Source organism: Cervus canadensis, chromosome 12 (genome assembly GCF_019320065.1).
Source record: "Cervus canadensis isolate Bull #8, Minnesota chromosome 12, ASM1932006v1, whole genome shotgun sequence".
Lineage (NCBI taxonomy): Eukaryota > Metazoa > Chordata > Mammalia > Artiodactyla > Cervidae > Cervus > Cervus canadensis.
The window spans coordinates 16,281,115-16,302,135 of record NC_057397.1 but is presented as its reverse complement, the minus strand read 5'-3'; the positions used below and the strand labels follow the sequence as shown (position 1 = coordinate 16,302,135).

The 21,021-nt window shown below is 42.9% G+C and overlaps 1 long non-coding RNA gene across 1 annotated transcript; it reads left to right on the top strand.

Annotated features, from left to right (window-relative positions):
* Positions 1–1,331: 1,331 nt before the first annotated feature.
* On the top strand, positions 1,332–20,688 carry LOC122451173. The gene is made up of 5 exons (XR_006272326.1): positions 1,332–1,391; positions 5,885–5,953; positions 6,442–6,726; positions 17,600–17,701; positions 19,412–20,688. It is a non-coding gene; the product is annotated as an uncharacterized LOC122451173 (long non-coding RNA).
* Positions 20,689–21,021: the final 333 nt, after the last annotated feature.

The window sequence follows — 21,021 nt, the reverse complement described above, 5'->3', positions numbered from 1 at the left end:
TGCAGGGATGATGTGAAATCAAAAATTTCCATTCTGAAGGAGCTGGCCCGTGGGCAGGAGGAGACAGATACATGGTTTCAGGAAAAATGTAAGTATTAAGATGTAGATTTCAACTGGGACTGCCCATTTAGAGCTATTTGGGAAAATGCATGGAGATTTCTGGTTGTCACAACGATTGGGAATATATTTAGATATTTAGGGAGTGGGAATCAGACATGCTAATTTTCCTGCCATGCATGAGGTGGTCCTACTGGATCGCTCAATGATGAACTGACTCAAACCAAATATCAATAGCTACCCCATAGGAGACACTGATGGGAGGTACTGGGGGCCACAAAGGAACAAGGAGAAGGGGCACCATATCATATAAGAGAGTTCAGACAAGCCCTTACGGAGGAGGTGGCGATGTGCTAAGTCTGGAAGGAGGAAGATCTGCTTTGTGAACCCAAGTGAAAAAGGCTTTCTAGGCAGAAGAAAAACGCAAATTATCTTGGGAGGTTAAGTCAGCTTAGCATCTGTTGTTTCCTCACCTGACTTCTACTGTATTCTGGGTTTAGACACATCCATTCTCTGGGAGATTTTACCTCTGTCTTCCAGAAGTTGTTCCCATCTTTCAATAAGTGTCTCATATCCTACTTTTGGGCTTCCCATGTGTCGCTAGTGGTAAAGAACCTGCCTGCCAATGCAGGAGATGTAAGAGACTCAGGTTCAATGCCTGGGTTGGGAAGATCCCCTGGAGGAGGGCATGGCAACCCACTCCAGTATTCTTGACTAGAGAGTCCTCACTGACCAAGGAGCCTGGTGGGCTACAGTCCAGGAGGTCACAAAGAGTCGGACGCAACTGAAGGGAGTTAACACACACACATGCGTCCTCCTTTCCTTACAGAGTCCCTAATTGACTCAATTGAAGGCACTTTCTAGGCCTTTACGACCCTAACAATGCTGCTTGCCTTTGCCCCCTTTCTTCCTTCCCTTCCTCGGTTGTGATCTTTTTGAAAGAAAGATGTTTTATGCTCCTTTTTTTTGAACTTGGCAAGCGACAACTAACAAATATTAAATTTGTCTTCTAAGACATTGGCAAATGCATTCTCTTTCTTTTTAAAGATAAAAATATATTTATCAAATCTGTTCTGCAGGATGGCTCAATGAAACTGTTTTGCAGGTGGCTTCCCTGGTGGCTCAGAGGTTAAAGCGTCTGCCTCCAATGCGGGAGACATGGGTTTGATCCCCGGGTTGGGAAGATCCCCTGGAGAAGGAAACGACAACCCACTCCAGCATTCTTGCCTGGAAAATCCCATGGACGGAGGAACCTGGTAGGCTACAGTCCACAGGGTCACAAAGAGTCGGACATGACTGAGCGACTTCACTTTCACTTTAATCCTATTGTGTAGGTCAGTAATTCTCAACTGGGGACACTTTTGCCTCCCAGGGAACGTTTGAAAACATCTGGGAACATGGGTGCTCATCTTCACTGGGGAAGGGTGCGACTGGCTTCTAGTGTGCTGAAACCAGGAATGCTACCATGAACCTTACAATGCCCAGGACAGCTTCCCACTAAGAGAATTCCTTGGTCTGAAACACCAGTGGTGCTGAGGCTGAGGAACTCTGGGTGTTGATTAAGAATTGTGACTAACTTCCTGAAGGCTGTGCGGGGGGTTGGTGACAGATCCACCAGACATTAGGACATCAGGACCATGAGGGAGTGGAGGAAGATGAACCGTGGAGCCCAGCGACCAAGCTCAGAGTTGGAATGACTTACTAGAAGGTCCCAGACTCATGGCTCACATCCCTACTTTGTCTCCCATTGCCTCCCTCTTGCCTCAGTTGAATCTCTCGTTGCCATGCTGTTTTGTCTGTGACTTAGGGCATATCATCTTTCACCTTTTAAGTCTCAACGTCTTTACTCATAAACCTAATAAAATCTCCATCATGGAATCGTTGAGATTAAATGTGATAGTGTACTTGGAAATGTGCAGGCAATATTTATTATGAACTTACTGTGTGCTGTGTACAATTCTGGGCACTTTATAAGTATTAAGTCACTTACTCCTCCCAATAGCCTGTGGAGTGGGGACTATTATTAGTTCCATTTTACAGATCAGGTAACCAAGACTCAGACAGGTTAGGTACCTTATTGTAGCATCACAGGTTGTCAAGTGATGCAGCCCAGAATCTTGCGCTGAGCCACTGCACACACCACACACTTCATATTTGTGACTTCATTCCTCTGCTCTCTGCTATTAAACACTTGCATCCTGCTGGGTGGGGAAGGTACCCAGCTCAAAGCCCACATTTCTGCTCTGTCGTTGTGGCTCAGTTGCTAAGTCGTGTCTGACTCTTGGCGACCATGGAGTGCAGCAGGCCAGGCCTCCCTGTCTTTCACTCTCTCCCTGAATTTGCTCAAAGTCACATCCATTGAGTCAGTGATGCCATCCAGCCATCTCATCCTCTGTCACCCCCTTCTCCTCCTGCCCTCAATCTTTCTCAGCATCAGGGTCTTTTCCAATGAGTCCACCCTACCGTAAGCCTAAACTGGCTCTCTAATTGCTAGGTTATTTCTACTTGTTCCCTACCTCAGTAAGACCCAAGCTGAAGCCAGGTCTAGCAATCCAAAAGATCATCAAGGAAAAGTCACCTGCTCAGCAGATCCACTCAGCTAGGGTGGTTTTAGGGTATATTTTAGGCTTCTAGCTAGGGCTGCCATAACAAAGTTCCACAAACTGGGTGGCTGACAACAAGAGAAATTTTGTGTCAGAGTTGTGGAGGCTAAAAGTCCAAAATCAAGGCATAAGCAGTGCCACCGTCCTGCTGAAAGCTGTAGGGGAATCCTTCCTCAATTCTTCCTGGCTGCTTCTGGTGACTGCTGGCCAGCATGGGCATCCCCTGGCTGACATCCCCATCACTCCAGCTCTGCATCTGTCGTCAGATGGCATTCTGTGTGTGGGGGGCGGGGGGGCTCGCCTCTTTTTGTAAGGACGTCATTCACATTGGATTAAGGCCCAGTCCACTCTGGTATGGCCTCACCTCATGTTGACAAATTACATTTGCAATGACCCTGTTCCCACATAAGGTCACCTTCTGAGGTACTAGGACTTATGACTGCGGCATATCCTTTGCTTTCAGCGGGGGACACAATTCAACCCATATCATAGGACAAACTTCTTTCTGTTTCTGTCAACCCAGAGGATGGGCTCCGCTCGTGGCCTGGCCACCTCCGAGCTTCCCTCTGCCTTCCCCAGTCTCTCTGAGGCAGATAGTACGTTTTCAGCTTCTTAATCTTCAAGGAAATGAGGTATCGCGTATCCTTGTCAGAATCCCTGCTATTTTGTATGTTCGTTGATCCAAATAAATGAGCTCTTGAATAAATACCATCTGGCCCTGCTGCATCACTTTCTCAAGTGGCCTCCATCACTGCCTCCCATCAGGGGCATCCGTCTCTATGGATACCATGGTTACCGGGGCTCGTGGGTAGGACCCAGCCTGCTCCCCACTCAGATCCTGTTCCGTGCGTCACAGGCTTGAGAGGTGCCCCCGGAGTTATTCTCCAGCCTTTCTCAAATAAAATGCTGTTGCTCAGTGTCTCTAAAATTAATGTCACAAAGACCAGTCCTCACTCTTCTTTCTCCTTGTCTTCTTTTATAAAAATGTGGGCTTAATAGTAAAACAAAGGGTTTATTAAGATGACTTTCGTGGCAATTAAAACAGAAGAGTACTCGCTCATGTTCTCACCAGGCCTAACCAAGAGCTGTTAGAAATTTCATTTCCCAATTTTAGTTAAAGGCATGCATATTTTTACATTAACTGCAACGTATATAAAGTGTTCTATTTTTTCTACTTTAATATAATTTTTAAAAGGAAAATTTTACATCGCAACATGGTCATTCAAATGACTGCAAGGTATTTCCATAGGGTTAGTTTACCATCATTTAATTAATCAAAACATTTTATCAGGCATATAAAGCTTGGGAATGGATTTTTTTCTTTTTATTAAATAGAAAACTGTAAATATGCTACAATAACTTTCCTTGTACAGGTTTTTTTTTTTTTTCTTCTTTTGAATTTGTGCCTTAGTGTGAGTTGCCAGGAAAATTCCTTGATGAAAAGGTATAACGATGTTGACTCAATTTATTTTACTGATTTGATCTCTAAAATGATATTTTTTTTCAATATATTTGTGTTCCTTTTCTCCTATAGTCTTATAGGCACTGGGCTTTATACTTTTATAATTTTCTCTAAAGTTATTTTAGCAGATATAGAAGTTATACTTTGATATAGTCTTAATTTGCATACCTTTGGTTAGCAGTGAGAACTCCTTTAAAACGCAGTCTCTCTGTCTTACTCCAGATACATGTAAAAGCCATCGGCTGATGCTTCAGGCCATATGATCACTAGTGATGAACCCTTCCTAGTGATCCAATCCTACAACAAAGAGAACAATCCTCCTTCTCCTCTTACTTCTGCCTGCCTAGAGTGCTGTTTGGGACTCTAGTAAGCTGTGGGGTGGGGGTGTTGTCTATGTACCCTGCTCTGCTGCTTCTGTAACCTGGCTTTTCATGGCTTAAAGTGAAAGGAAAAGAGCAATGCTTATCATCTAGCACATGCTACCTTTGGGATGTTCCTTCTGCTGCTCTGACTATAAGCTGCTCTTAGAAAAGCAGATAGGCATTTGGGTGATTTGAATCAAGAGCCTAACCCTATAGTATTAAATGTCCCCAAGTCACAAACCAAAATACACTAGCATCCACGGCCAAACTGTATGTCCCAGTTAACCGTACTCCAAAAACAAACTCATAGTAAAGTTTTGCTGGGAAGGAGAAGTGGGATAGAAAGGAGAATGTGAAGGAATGATGAAGGCGTACATCAGACACTTGGGAATACCAGGGTCAACAGATGTTTCTCCAAAGGGCCAGACTAAATATTTTAAGCTGGTGGCCAAATGGTCTATCACAGCTTACTCGACTCTGTCATCGTAGCACCAACACTGCCACCGGCAATTCTTAAATGAGGATGTGTCTTGTTCTGACCTTATTTATGGAGACTGAGATTTGTATTTCATCTGATTTCCTTGTGTAACAGAATACTATTTTTCCTTTGATTTGTTTTTTTTTAAATTTTCACCACCTGCAAATGCAAAAATCACTCTTGGCTCAGACATCATACAAAAGCAGGCAGTGGGCTGGATTGGGCCCTTGGGGTGGAGTTGGCTGACTCCTGGGCTATAGTATCAGAAAAGAGAGGATGGTGGGGTGAAGTGGTTTTCACACTTCTTTAGCAGGAGATGTATTTTGAAATGGAACACATCATCAGTGAAGGTATCCTGCTCTGGTAAAGAAAAGGAGAGCCAGAAGGCTGCTTCTCAGCCTCTTCCTTCCTCTTTCTTTGCTCCTTCACCTAAAGCAACCTCTGGTTATGGAAATCAGGTTGCCTTAGAAATCCAGAGGCTAGATTTTAGTCAGTCTTCTACTCTGAGCACCATGCAAGTGATGGGTGCTCATTAAGTCGATTAACTCAATTAGTGGATGGAGGACTTGTTTCTGAGCTCACCACTTTCAGTTTCCTCTTAAAAAAAAATCAGTGTTGAAGCAGGAAGGATGGAATGATCTTCGAGGTCTCTTCCAGCTTTGTTTGATTCTAGGTTGTGTGCTGTCTGATATTGGAAGGGTCCTTGCTCATTGAATTTGATGAATATAAAGCATGAATTTAGCTTCATTCAATCAATGTACATTTTTTTTCTCAAATCCTCACTGCTTGGTTGATTAGAAAGAATTGGAAAGTTATATAAGAAGAAATGGTGGATGTGGTAATGGGAATGTATTGATACTGAATTATCTAAACTTTCTTTCCTGTCCCGCTAATTAAAAAAACACTGAATGTTTTTCAACAGGAAGACCAGTTCTTTGAAATTAGGAATGATGCATTTTCTTTGCTTCCAAAAGGACCCTAAGCACATCAGGTATTTCTAAAAATGTTACTGACGTTGATATTAATAGTGATGGCTACCCTTCTGACTCCTTGCTGGTTCTACTACAACCTTACTAGCTCACTCTCTTTTCTTCAAATGCACCAAGCTCATTTCTGCCTGAGGGTCTTTTCTTTTCCTCTGTCTGGAAAAGCAGACCCCTATGTCTTTACACAGCGGACTGTTTTTCTTCACCTAGGTCTCAGTTTTCACAGCAACTCTTCAGAAAGATCTTCTCTAGACACCTTAAATAAACAGGATTACCTCCTTCCCTATCACTGCCCCTGTGCTATTGCCAGCATTCAATGAGCATCACCTCTAGTCATCACACCCATGTTGTAGTCCTATTATGTGTTGAGCTAGTTGAGCTAGAGTTGGTCTGTGTGACCAATTGCATATGGCAAATTTGATGCTAGGGTTAGGTTGTAAATGACCATGCCTTCCACCTTGGATATTGCTCTCTTTTGGATCATTTATTCTAGGGGAAGCCAGCTGTCATGTTTTGGGGACATTAATGCATCCAATGGAGTGGTTCTATGTGGAGAGGAGAGCAACTGAAGAGTCTAGCAGCAACCAGTGAGGAAGCAAGATCTGCCGCCAACCACATGTGTGAACTTGGAACAGGATCCTCTCCCAGTTGAGTCTTCTGATGAGGCTCTGGCCCCAGCTGTCTGAAACTGTATGAGACTGTGAGCCAGAACCATCTAGCTAAGCTCTTTCCAGATTCCTGACCTGCAGAAGCTATGAGCTAACATCTGTTGTCTTAAGTAAGTTTTGGGGTAATTTGTTACAAAACAATAGATAACTACCATATCGTGATTTACTTTCTTTGTAATGCTTTTCATTATCTGATATTGTCTTATTGACTGAGTCAGGGAGATGGTATTATAAACAGCTAATTTACAACATGTGCTGTAAGTTCAAGGAGAGGATTATGCTTGAGGTAAGTGTAGGCCAGTTGTTCTCACAGTGTGATCCTTGGGCCAGTAGCATGAGCATCATTGGGAGCATGAAGCAGGGTGGCTACACTGGCCTCAGTCAGTTCAGTTCAGTTGCTCAGTCATGTCTGATTCTTTGCAACCCCATGAATTGCGGCATGCCAGGCCTCCTTGTCCATCACCAACTCCCAGAGCTTGTTCAGACTCATGTCCATTGAATCAGTGATGCCATCCAGCCATCTCATCCTCTGTCGTCCCCTTCTCCTCCTGTCCCCAACCCCTCCCAGCATCAGGGTCTTTTCCAATGAGTCAACTCTTCATATGAGGTGGCCAAAGTATTGGAGCTTCAGCTTCAGCATCAGTCCTTCCAATGAACACCCAGTACTAATCTCCTTTAGGATGGATTGGTTGGATCTCCTTGCAGTCCAAGGGGCTCTCAAGAGTCTTCTCCAACACCACAGTTCAAAAGCATCATTCTTCGGTGCTCATCTTTCTTCACAGTCCAAATCTCACATCCGTACATGACCACTGGAAAAACCATAGCCTTGACTAGATGGACCTTTGTTGGCAAAGTAATGTCTCTGCTTTTTACTATGCTATCTAGGTTGGTCATAACTTCCCTTCCAGGGAGTAAATGTCTTTTAATTTCATGGCTGCAATCACCATCTGCAGTGGTTTTGGAGCCCCAAAAAATAAAGTCTGACACTGTTTCCACTGTTTCCCCATCTATTTGCCATGATGTGATGGGACCAGATGCCATGATCGTAGTTTTCTGACTGTTGAGCTTTAAGCCAACTTTTTCACTCTCCTCTTTCACTTTCATCAAGAGGCTTTTTAGTTCCTCTTCACTTTCTGCCATAAGGGTGGTGTCATCTGCATATCTGAGGTTATTGATATTTCTCCTGGCAATCTTGATTCCAGCTTGGGCTTCTTCCAGGCCAGCGTTTCTCATGATGTACTCTGCATAGAAGTTAAATAAGCAGGGTGACAATATACAGCCTTGATGTACTCCTTTTCCTATTTGGAACCAGTCTGTTGGTCCATGTCCAGTTTTAACTGTTGCTTCCTGAACTGCATACAGGTTTCTCAAGAGGCAGGTCAGGTGGTCTGGTATTCCCATCTCTTGAAGAATTTTCCACAGTTTATTGTGACCAACACTGGCCTCAGACCCAGCATAAAGAGCAAGGACACCAGGAAGACATCCTGGAGGAGGGGGCACCAGAAACAATATGTAAAGATGATATAAGCTCCCAAAATGAGTGCAATAGCAATGAAATCATAAAAGTAAAAGGTAGAGATTTATTTTTTAATTTTATAAAAATGACTCTATTCCCCAGTATGGTGGGAAGTCTTCTTAGCAGAGTTGACACCTGTGTAGGACTTTTCCAAAAGAACGAAGGGCAAAGAAAATCCCAGGCAAAGGTACCTACATGAGAAAAGGCCCAGAGGCAAGGGGCCTACTGTGATTACAACAAAAGGTCATGAACTGCGCGTCCTGGCAAGTGATGAAGCTGAAAATGTAGGTTGGAACCCAATCGCTGCTCCAAGCTGGGCGAAGGATCCAGGAGTGGACAAAGGGAGATGAACACAGAATTCCCTGAATGTTAACATTCTGAGGCCAGATGGTGGGATTGCGTGCGTCTCTGACAAGGCAGGGCTACACCTGCAACAGGAGGCTGTTGAGGTGAGAGGAAGGAAAGGTTACTGTTCTCTTCTCCTCCAGTGACTGCACTGCCTCGGGCGCTGGCTGCCTCTCTCTGTCTGCAGAGATGACAGGCTCCTCCAACTCTCCAGGCAGGAGCTGCTGGCAGGTTTGATCACAAAGGGTGAGTTGTTTTGGGGACCAAGCAAGACAAAGACACCCCTTTCACTGTGCCCAGGAGGTAACTCTTGCTTCTCCACTAAGACTGCCTTTGCCCTCTGTCTCTCCCAGGTACTCCTTCCCCAAAAGGAAACCCTACCTGACCCCCGGCCCCGCCCCGTCCTCATCTTTAACTAGAATGGGAGCAAGTGCATTTGCACGTAGCTTTCCTTTTAGGTTAGAAGACTAGGATGGACCGCTCACAGCATAATTTATGTGGCATGTCCTTCTGTGAAGTCGCAGGGACCTTGCTATGCCCAGAACAAAGAGGTTTGAATAATCAGTCGCTGTATTTGCAGCCTGAGGTGCTGGGATGGCCTCAAGCTGGTTTGCTCCAGAGAGATTTGTCCTTCACACATAGGTCCACACAGCTGTGTTCCTAGGGAGGCCCATCGACCTCTCAAGGTCACTGTTCCTTTCTGTAGACACTTCCTGTTCCAGGAGTTAAGCCACAGGTTTCCTCTAAATGCTAACTGAAAGAATAACAGACCAAGTGACAGTAAATGAATGGATGAATGAAGGAATGTTGTGGTGAAAAGAATCTGGACTTTGGATACATAGTTCCCATGCTAATAACAAGGGAAATTCAATATTATAAAAATTACTCACTTGAACACATGTACTTTTCAAAACATTATGCCATTGTGAGATATTGCTGCTGCAGTTGATAAAGAATAGTATTATTTCCAGATCCTTCTCCATCACTCTCCAGTTTTGAGGGAAGCCAGAGACTCTGTGTGGTTCTAATGTCCACATAGCAAATATGCAAGAGATAAATCCATCCATCCATCCATCCATCCATCCATCCATCCATCCATCCAACAAACATTAGTGTCCAACAAAAATCATGTGTTTTAAATACTCAGCTTTCTAAGACAAAGAAAACAAAACTCCTCTACCCCAAAAGCTCCAAGTCTCAAAGGGACAGTCACATGTGAACTACTCGTAACAGAGCATGATAAATGCTTTGCTTGAAGGATGAGCAAAATGCTGCAAGTGCAGACCAAGTGAACAGTGCAGTAAAGCAATGTGATTCTCAGGAGAAGAAAACCTGTCTTCACAGGTGTAGATGCCACTTTCTGGAGCTTTGTCAAATCCCTCCAGTCTGTGGCTAACTTTCACAAGAGGAGAGCGATAGCCTTCCCTTGTCTCACTTGCTTTGTCTTATCTCTGCACAGCCCAATGATCTATGCAAAGTAGCATAAAGGATGCATTCTGAAAAAAAGGAATAGGCAGTCAGCAAGCAAGAAATCTGTGCCTTAGACAGATTGCTGCCTAGCTCATGTAATAAATGTGTTCTGGGTGGGCACCTGGATGTACCTGGGTGTGTACAATAAAATGTAAGAGGGGTGAGGGCCCTTCTTTGTTGGTATGCCCACTCATGGTATGATTTTAGAGGATGAGAAAGGCTGACCCCTCTGATTTCACTATTGACTCTATACCTTTCCCTTAATGCTTTGACAGAGTCACAGGTCTGCCTTTAAGTTGCTAGCAGTCATTTCTTCCTCACTGTGGCTAAAGGGACTGTTCCAAGGTGAGTCTGGAAAGAAAAGATATTTTTATTCCACAAAACAGGGCTTTTCTGGTGGTTCAGTGCTAAAGAACTTGCCTGCCAATGCAGGAGACACAGATTTGATCCCTGGGTCAGGAAGATCCTCTGGAGAAGGAAATGGCAACCCACTCCAGTATTCTTGCCCCAGAAATCTGATGGACAGAGGAGATTGGTGGGTTACAGTCCATGGGGTCACAAAAGAGTCAGACACGACTTAGCAACTAAACAACAATATTTATGTAGAGCCTTCTACATGATGAATCTTTGCTAGTATTTGGAGATATTGAGCGAAGATACAGGTGTGATCTCAGGAATTCTCGGTCTGGTAAGGACAAGCAGGAAGCAGTCACACTGCAGGATGGCAAAGGGCAAGCTACAGGCTACACAGCATCCATGGTGGGGCTGACCTAGTGTAAAAAACGGAGTGATCCAGATGTCTGCATGTGTTGGCATCACTCTAGAATTTTGCTGAGGTTGCGCCTAAACTGGAAGTCCAAGCTAACCTCAGTATTTAGTATGGTCCTGTCATTTTTCTAGAGAAGTGATTTCATTACTTTTATTACATGTTTTAGTCAGGGAAGTGCATTTCTCAACAATAATCCTGAAAAAGACATCAAGATGATAGAAACAACTGATGATTCATTTGTTGGAAGTTTCAACTAATGAGGTTAAGATTCAGCAGATGTCAGACATCGACATCGAAGAATTTCAAAAGAAATAGCTGAGAATCACTTTTATTAATTTTAAAAACCTTCTCTCTCCAGTGGAATTGAAAATGACTGGGAGCAAATGGAGAGAGAGAATTATGTGAGGATAATTTCAGAGAGCTGTTGAAAGCCTGCGAGTTCCTGGGTTTTGGGGAAATCTGCCCTTTGGTGCAAGCCTAGTGAGAGGAGGCTTCCATGGGACCACTCAGAAAGCTTGATGTGTGTCCCTGGGAGCTGTGGCTGTGTTGTGAGTTGATGCCTGACTCCCTCCAGGGGACTCCTGAATGAAAGGGATTGACTCCACCTTCCTGCGCCCAGTCAATTTGTCAGGGTGAAAAAGATGCCTGAGTGTCCTCTGGGTCAGATATGGACACATGGGAGGGAGAGCTGGCCTCAAGCTCTTTTAACACCTACCCATGAGGCAACCCAAGTGTGTGTCTGTATGTGTGGAGTAGGAACAGGTATAGAATGCTATCCAGGGGCTTGGATGAATCTGTGTCTCATGTAACTGAAGTTGCAGTAGACAGGTTCTGTTGGGGTGTTGGGCCCACTTTGGAGCTGATCTTCTGGAAAGTATAGAGTTCATAGGGTTTGTCTGTTGCACCCAGAGAGAGCAAAGCTATTTTGCAGTAGTACCAGCTAAGTGAGGACTCTCTTACACCCTTACTTCTTGTTCTTTCCTCTTCCACCGTCGTCTGAAAGGCACGGAGGATCAAAAATAAAAAGAAGTCAGTAGAGAAGGTGGCCAATGAGAAGGTGAGCAGTGAGCCTTTCCAAGAAAGGTTACCTGCCAACCGTAGGCTTTAGGCATTTGGGTGAGCCAGGTGGGAGGGGCATCTTATCCTTAAACAGAAACAAGGCTTTCGATGAATTTATTCAGCTGGATATTTTAATTTCTGAATGGAGATTATCCCTTTGAGACTTTTACTGCTGATCTGACCAGGGGACGACCTGAAATTTCACCCATACCTGGGTGCTTAGTCACTTAGTCGTCTCTGACTCTTTGTGACCCCATGGACTGTAGCCCTCCAGGTTCCTCTGTCCATGGCATTTTTCAGGCAAGAATACTGGAGTGGGTTGCTATTTCATCCTCCAGGGGATCTGTCCGACCCAGGGATCGAACATGCGTTTCCTGTGTCTCCTGCACTGCAGGCAAACTCTTTGCTCACTGAGCCATTTCACATTTCTATTATCCCTGTGAGTAGGTTTAAGAGAGCAGTCAGGCACAAAAGCAAGAAAACTGATTTTATGACTAAGCTCTATGAGTTCTGCGTGTTGAAGTGTCCTCATTACTCGTGTCCTCATCCATTAAAAGAGGACCCATAAGAGAGGAAGCAAAGCTGTCCCGGGAACACCCACCAGAACGCCCCTGTGTGATGAGCGGTGGGTGGGAATCCATCTGGACTAAATTAGCTGCCGAGTGGGCTTGGGCATCGGAGCAGGAAGTGAGCTGAGAGTGGCCTCCTGAGACAACTGTCCGGAGGAGGAACTCCATAGGTTCTCGGTTTATCTCGACTCCATTAACAGCCCGCTCAGGCTTTGCTTGCCTGAAGGGATTTCTCTGACAAGAGGAGATTCATAATTCATGCCACCGGCTCTCACCAGGCCTGTCACGCATGGTGTTGGACACAAATTCCCTGTCTCTTTCAGAGGTTTTGAGACACAATGTGCAGAAAGAGGCAACTGCTATCCCTGTGACTGCAGTTCTCAAATTTTAGGGTTCAACAAAATCATCCGGGGATCCTGTTAAAGTAAAGGGTCCATTTGGGGGAATTTGATGGTCCCCAAAGATCAAATTCTGTTTTAAAAAACTTGGGGCGAGGCCTTGGGGTCTATATTCATAACAAAGCCCAGGGTTTTCTTTCTTTCTTTTTTTAAAAATAACTTCTATTTCCTACTGGAGTATAGCTGATTAACAATGTTGTGATAATTTCAGGTAGACAGCAAAGGGATTCATCCATACATACACATGTGTCCGTTCTCCCCCAAGCCCCACTCCCATCCAGGCTGCCACATAGCTTTGAGTGGGAAGTCCCTGTGCTATGTAGGAGGTCATTGTTATCTAATTTAAATACTGCAGTCCACCCCAAACTCCCTACCTGTCTCTTACTCCCATTCTTCCCTGCTGGCAACCATAACTTCTTTCTCTAAGTCTGTAAGTCTGCTTCTGTAAATGAATTCATTTGTAACATTTCTTTTTAGATTCTGCATATAAGGGCTGTCACAGGCTATTTCTCCTTTTCTGTCGGATTTAATTCACTCAACATGACACTCTGTAGGTTCACCCATGTAGCTGCAAATGGCATTGCTTCATTCTTTTCTATAAGCCCAGAGTTTTCTGAGCCAGGTTCCTGGTGTTTGTAGCTTGAGGAGCACTGTACTGGAGTTTAGATTCTGAAATAATGACATCTGTCACATTCCACCAGACCTGGTAGAACTCATGTGTACCTAAGGCATTTGCACCCTGCCCTCTGCTACCTGTCTTGTTGATCATTGTTGAGACAAAGCTCACTTAATTCTTATAATGCTCTGTGAGATGGGTCTTACCATTTTCCCATTGTGCAGATGAGGAAAATGAGGCACCATAAGGTTAAGAACTTAAGTCTTTTCCAAAAGGCTTCTTTTGACTCCTACTCGCTGATGTCTCAGAGGATGGAGGGGTCCAGGAAGTCATTCCAGGAAGAGAAGTGGGGCTGGGGACAAAGTTTCATTCATGGCTGTGTACCGTCCACAAACTTTTGGAGAAGTTGGGAAGTTAATTCTCCCACAGAAAGAGAAAAGTGGCTCTTTTTAGCAAAAAGCTTCATATCACATCTCAGCACATCTGGAATCTGATGAAAAGTGGGGGTTATTGTAATGACTCATAGACTCTGCAAATATTGGAATGCCTTTTCAGGGAGAGGAAATCGGGTTCAGTAATAGTGTGCATTATTACTATTATCCCTAATTTTTATATAGAGGAGGGGTCTGCAAAGTTTTCTCAAAGGGCCAAATCATAAATATTTAAGGTCTTGTGTACTCTGTGGTTTCTGTTGCAGCCACTCAGCACTGCTGGCATAATGTGAAAACAGCCATGGACAATACATAGAAACAAAGAATGTGGCTGTGTTCCAATAAAACTTTATTTACAAAGGCAGGTTGCCATAGTTTATGGTTCTGGATACAGAGCAATACAGCTTATGGTACACTTTCCAATCTCTTACTCTGTTGGAGCTAGAGGAATAGGATTGCTAGGGAAGTAAGTGACTCACTTGAGGTCACCAGCAACCTGATGACACACCTTCAAATCATGCCAAGATGTGCCACAGTCCCCCTTTCAACTGAAATCCCAGCCACCACAAGACACAGGGTACTGCAAAGAATTTGAAAATGGTTTCTTGCACATGATAGCCATCATGACAGATACTGAATTTGGTTTTACTATACAAAATCTTTAATAAGCCAGAATGTCTAATCTTCCTTCTTTGCTAGAAATTTAAATTTACTATAGTAAGCAGTTACACTACTGTGAGTATTTTAAAGGTAGAGCCTGGGATCATATCTTCTCATGTGTCTTCAGAACCTAAAACAGGGCTCTCAAACTGAGAATCCTATAGGGCCCAGCTAGTTAGCACTAATGAATGAAATAATCGAATGGTGCATGTGCAGTCGCTCAATTTTGTCCAATTCTTTGCGACCCCATGGACTGAAGCCCTCCAGGCTCCTCTCTCCATAGGATTTCCCAGGCAAGAACACTGGAGTGGGCTGACATTTCCTTCTCCAGGGGATCTTCCCACCCAGGGATTGAACTCGCATCCCCTGCATTGGCAGGTGGATTCTTGGAAGCCACCAGGGAAGTCCCTGTTGGAATGGTAGGGACAAGGGATACTCAGAATCACATGGCCCATGTCCAAGAGGCAACAGCTACTCAAGCTGATGCAAATATTGACCTATAGAAATGTTATCCCAGGGCTTCCAAATATTGATATTTTCCAAGAGACACTAGAAGTTTAGATTTGAATGTGAAATATTATGATTTTAAATATTGGCGAATTGCTTCCAATTGTAACAAAAGGAAAGTACAGATTAACTAAGCAGGACCCTCAGACAAATGCTGATGGCCCTGTTCCACTTGTAAATCACCAGTTTCTGATCTCTGATCTTACACATAGTAGGTGCTCCACAAATGATGACCAGAAGAATTGCATTTCTATGTTATACATGGGCATATGGAGTTCAGTGTTGTCTGTAATAGGGTTCAGTGCTCCTTCTGTTAAGCAAAATCTAGCTTCTAGGAGCTCCAGCAATCTCTCCTCCTCACCTCTCTTTTTCATTAGAAAGCTATTGACAAATGTTTTCTCAATCAATTACTGTAATCAGTCAGCTGCAACATTTACAGGTCAGGAGAACACATCAACAACTGTCAGGAGGCCAGACAATCATGATTTCCATTTGTCAAACATGCCATCTCTCCCCATTACTATGCGGCTCCATCCACAAGTGCAGAACCTCACAAATAAGTGGCTGCCACAAGGCCCGTTAAGGGAACAGCCATGAGAAACAAGACCACGATGGATATGGACCCAACTGAAAATTCCATGGTTTCTCAGACGCTTAAAACAATGCCACATAATAGAATAATTAAAACAGACACTGGGATATTACAGGAGCAACTGAGCTGTTTTGGACACAAAAGAGAGTAATATCCAGTATAAGAGGCATTTATTTTTTATGACCCTCCTAAATTCAGTGGTCTCTAAACACCTACCAGGCTGGTGTGCTCTGGGTCCCTCTGTTTCATGGAAAACACGGTGACGGAAGGAACAGGAGAATGGAGACCTGCTTTTTATCTATCTCGGTCTGTATTCCTAGTTGAGTGACAGAATTTCCAGGGAAACCATATGGTGATTATTAAACATTTATATAATGCCATCTGTATACTCAGGGCCTCATGAATCATAAATGTGACAAGAGCCCTTCTCAGAAAGTGAAGGATTTCTGTAAAAACTAAGCAAATAAAACTAAGGAAATAGAAGGAGGGCAAGTGATGTAAAAGCAAGAAGTGAGGGGACCCTTGAGGATATCTGAAAACATTGAGAACAGATTGGCTTGGGGTTTAGCAGGGGCAGGGAAGTCATGCTGGAAAATCAATAATAATAACAAGAGTAATAATAATAGCAATTTTTATTTTTGAGCAATTATTATGAGATGGATAAAATGTTAAGTTCTTTGTAGGGGCTACAGTCCATGGGGTTGCAAAGAGCCCGACAGGACTTGGCGACTCGACAACAATAATAGCAACAAAGCACAGTTTTGCTTAATGCTGACTACAGCCATGTAAAGTAGGGATTGCCACTTCTTTTTGTAGCATTTGGAGCATATCTGAGCTCAGAGAGGTTATATGACTTGCCCAACCTCGAAACCTGGTAAGTAGCAGAGATGAAATTTGAGTCCAAGTCTGTGAGGGCTTCCCAGGAGGCTCAGCAGTAAAGAATCCACCTGCCAATGCAGGAGCCACAGGAGACAGCTCCAGTCTCTGGGTTGGGAAGATCCCCTGGAGGATGAATTGGCAACCACTCCAGTCTTCTTGCCAGGATAACTCCATGGACAGAGGGTCCTGGTGGGCTATAGTCCTTGAGGTCAAAAATAGTTGGACATGACTGAGTGACCGAGAACACATGCACTGAGGGGTCTTAGGTAATTTCCAGTGAATCTTTTTTTTTAAAATATGCTTATTTGGCTGAGGCAGGTTTGGGTCTTAGTTGTGACACAGGCTGTTAGCAGTCGTGGTTGCCCTGGTTTAGTTGCCCTGCCGCATGTAGGATCTTAGTTCTCTAACCTGGGATTGAACCCATGTCCCCTGCACTGCAAGGCAGATTCTTAACCACTGGACCACCAGGAAAGTCCCTTCAGTTAGTCTTGATGGTCATGAAGATTCAGTACATGTCTTAATTTCTTTTAACACTTTCTGGCTTGGATGCATATGTATGACACAGGTATGAGAGGAGGCTCTTTCTTTGATGTCCCCTCCCTCTTGAAGGTTGTGATACTCACTTTTTCATTTCAGTTCATTTCAGTCACTCAGCCGTGTCCTACTCTTTGCAACCCCATGGACTGTAGCATGCCAGGTTTCCTTATCCATCACCAACTCCCAGAGCTTGCTCAAACTCACATCCATCGAGTTGGTGATGCCATCCAACCATCTCATCCTCAGTTGTCCCCTTCTCCTCCCACCTTCAATCTTTCCCAGCATCAGGGTCTTTTCCAATGAGTTGGTTCTTTGCCTCAGGTGGCCAAAGTATTGGAGTTTCAGTTTCAACATCAGTCCTTCCAATGAACACCCAGGACTGATCTCCTTTAGGATGGACTGGTTGGATCTCCTTGCAGTCCAAGGGACTCTCAAGAGTCTTCTCCAACACCACAGTTCAAAAGCATCAATTCTTCGCTGCTCAGCTTTCTTTCTAGTCCAACTCTCACATCCATACATGACTACCGGAAAAACCATACCTTTGACTAGACGGACCTTTGTCAGCAAAGTAATGTCTTTGCTTTTTAATATGTTGTCTATGTTGGTCATAGCTTTTCTTTTTCCTTTATTGGCAGGTTATTGTCTAGAGGAATAATGAAAATATTGTTAGCAGTAATTACAGAAATAATGATGACAGCTACTTTATACTGAGTACTTACTCTGTGCCCAGAATTGTGGTAAGTTCTTTGTATATATCACCTTGTCCAATCTTCCTGACAATACTATGTAGTAGGAATAATTATCTCCAAATTATACCTGGAAAAATGGGGACTAAGGGAGAATAAATAATTTGCCAAAGGGTGTGAATTTAGTTGGCTCCAATCTAAACATTGGGCTATAATGGACAGTGAAAGAAGGGGATTTAGGAGTAAAATAGGCCAATCCCTTCAACATAAAGATCCCAGAGAAGGCTAGAAAATAGCGCAAGGTCACAAGGCAGGAAGGTCAAATGGACGCTGAGGCAACTGACTTCCTTCCAAGTGCTTTTTTTCCAAGTTGCATCTTTTTTCTTACCTGCTTCTGTTCTTTTATTTTTTGGAAAGCAAAGCCAAGCCCAGGAGCAATTGTGTCATTTGTACATACAAACAAAAAGCACAAGGAACCCAGAATAGTACTCATATCAAGATCTGGGAAGCTGCCTGATTAAAAATAGTTTGATCTAGGATTTAGAAAAACCACATCAGGTTCCTCTTACAGCTTGATGTGGTGGCTCTGACAGTGGTCAGTGAGATGGGAAAATGAATGATTGGGCAGAAAGGAACAATCACTGTTGATTAAATGGCAGCAACAGATACAGATCTAGGTCTGGTTCCCTCAGTGCATTTTTGCAAGGAAGAAAGCCATCAGTCTTAAAGATTTCCCCACCCAATATGAGGATCTCTAATTTATTACATACATATATTAGGCTGGATTTTTAGAGCAATATGATTTTTTATTTATAGGAGAATTTAAATACGGCATTTTTCAAAGTGTAAACTTCAGATCTAGCCTATCAGCTACAGTCATAAATCACGGCTGTTTCATTTCCAAATCATTAGGGAGACTGAAAGCTTAAAGTATTTAATTTATCCAAACCACATGGGGTAGTTTATCATTGTGCATGATGTACCATTTTTTTATTCTGATGCTGACTAGTAAAATTTTGAACAAATTATGCTGAGTTTGGGGGGTGTATGAAGGCAATGCAAATCTTCTCCATCTATAAGGAGTAGGTAACATGAGCATCCCCATGAAACATTTGCAGACATGGAAGTTTATGGAGATACTTATGGTATCTTCCTTACATGACAGGGTGGCTCATCTTAGAACCTGTTCTGCATGGATAAGTTGAATGTTTTTGTAGGAAGATAAAATGTGATTTGATTGAAATGGATGGCATGATTGAATAAGAGATGCAAAATGTACTAGTCCCCTGTTGGTTAGAAAAGACATTTTTCCCTCTGTTTACAAGTCTTTCCCTGAAAATAAAGTGAATCCCACAACACCTGTCTTGAAAATTAACTTGCATTAACAGGAAACTCTTGGATTCCTGCATGAGTCTTTGTTATATGACTCAGAATCCCATACAGTCTCAAGTGCAAGATTGGGGTAGTTGGGTTGCCTATCTCTTTTTATACTTAGGGGACAGGTATTTATTAGGATAACAAAGATCTAATATGTTAACAATGACCAAATCTGAGATTTAAGCTCAGATCTGTTTTGGCTCCAAAGCCCCCAAGATGAAGCAATCTCAGTGGCATCCAGTATTTTTCTTCTCAGAGGCCAACAGACAGCTCTAGGCAGGAGTAGCTAATGTGAATGTAATTTTCTCCTTAGCTTAAAATGGGTTAGTTCGTCTCCCAAGTATGACTCTACATTTACCCGTTGTTTTTACTTTTGCATTGCAGCCTTCATTTGTATCTGCACTCCCAGATTCATTGCAGCATTATTCATAATAACTGAGATGTGAAAACAAACCAAGTGTCTGTGACAGATGGGTAGATAAAGAAAATGTAGTCTATGCTGTATACAATGGAACATTATTCAGCTTTAAAATCAAAGGAAATCCTGCCATTTGCAACAATATGGATAAATCGGAGGACATTATGCTAAGTGAAATCAGCCAGTCACAGAAGGACAAATACCTCCTGATTCCACTTATATGAGATACCTGTAGTAGGCAAACTCACAGAAACCAAGAATACAGTAGTGGTTGCCAGGGACTGGGGGATGGTGGAGATGGCAAGTTGTCATTCAAAGAGTCTAAAGCTTGTTATGCTAATGAACAAAATCCAAAGATCTGCTATACAAAGCAGTGCCTATAGTTAACAATATGGTATTGTGTGCTTTACAATTGATTGAGAATAGACCCTGGATTAAGTCTTGTTACCACAAAATAAGAATAACAACGACAAAGGGACATAAAGAAACTAGGAAGTATTGATATGCCTTCTACTTTGACTGTGGTGATGGTATCATGAGAGTTTGCAGATATCCAGACTCATCAAATTGTACACAATTAATATGCACAGTTTTTATGTCAATTATTATTCAAAAAGCTGTTCAGAAAAGAAGCAATTCTCGTATTCCTGCAATGAACTGAGTGTTGTGTTAGGTAATGGACATTCCATCCTAGACCTGCAAGTGTTAAATTCCAAATTTGGTGTTGACAGCACCCGAAGTTACTTTTCAGGCCCATTCTGTAACTCTAGGCAACTCTAAAATCTTTACATGCAAACATCTCCTATCTATCTCTGTCCATTTTTAAGTTGAGAAAGTCATGAAACAGATCTGAGCCTCAATTTCCTTATCTGCAAAATGGAAATAATAATAGATCCTTTCTAATTTGGGAAGATTAGAGGAGCTAAGGTAATATAAAATATAAATAATAATAATAGTTATACTTGTCTGGTGGTGCAATGGTTAAGATTGCATGCTTCCAAGGCAGGGGATGTAGGTTAGATTATTATTATTATTGGGCTTAAAGTTAACAATTAACTCTGAGCACTTAGCGTGATCTAAACAATCCATGGTTTTCATTTCACATAATCTTAGTTACAACCTAAAGCTAGAGGTAATAATATTATTCTCATTTTGTAGATGAGTAAACTGAGGCTTAAGAGAGATTAAGAACATGCCCAAGGTCATGGTTGAGGACACCAACATGACATGATTTTCATAATTCTCCATGACGTGGTAATACAGCCTGAGAGAGTCATGAAAAGTTTAAGAAGGCTGGAATTTTTGTGCCCAGCTTTGAGATAAGTCAGGAGATACTTGTGTGTCTGGGGGATATCTTAAGTTTGGTTACATGTTCCCCTGCCTCAGGTCGGTCACATCTGATTGAAAATGTTTCAGTGGGCCACACATGACAGCCAAGTCTTCCATCTCAGCAAGGGAAGGGGAACACTTGTATTTAGTTAATCTTCTTCCATATATATAAGGCTTTACTATGTGTTTATCTCATTTTATCCTCATAATAATGTTTTGTGGTAGGTGCTTATATCCATATTGTGTG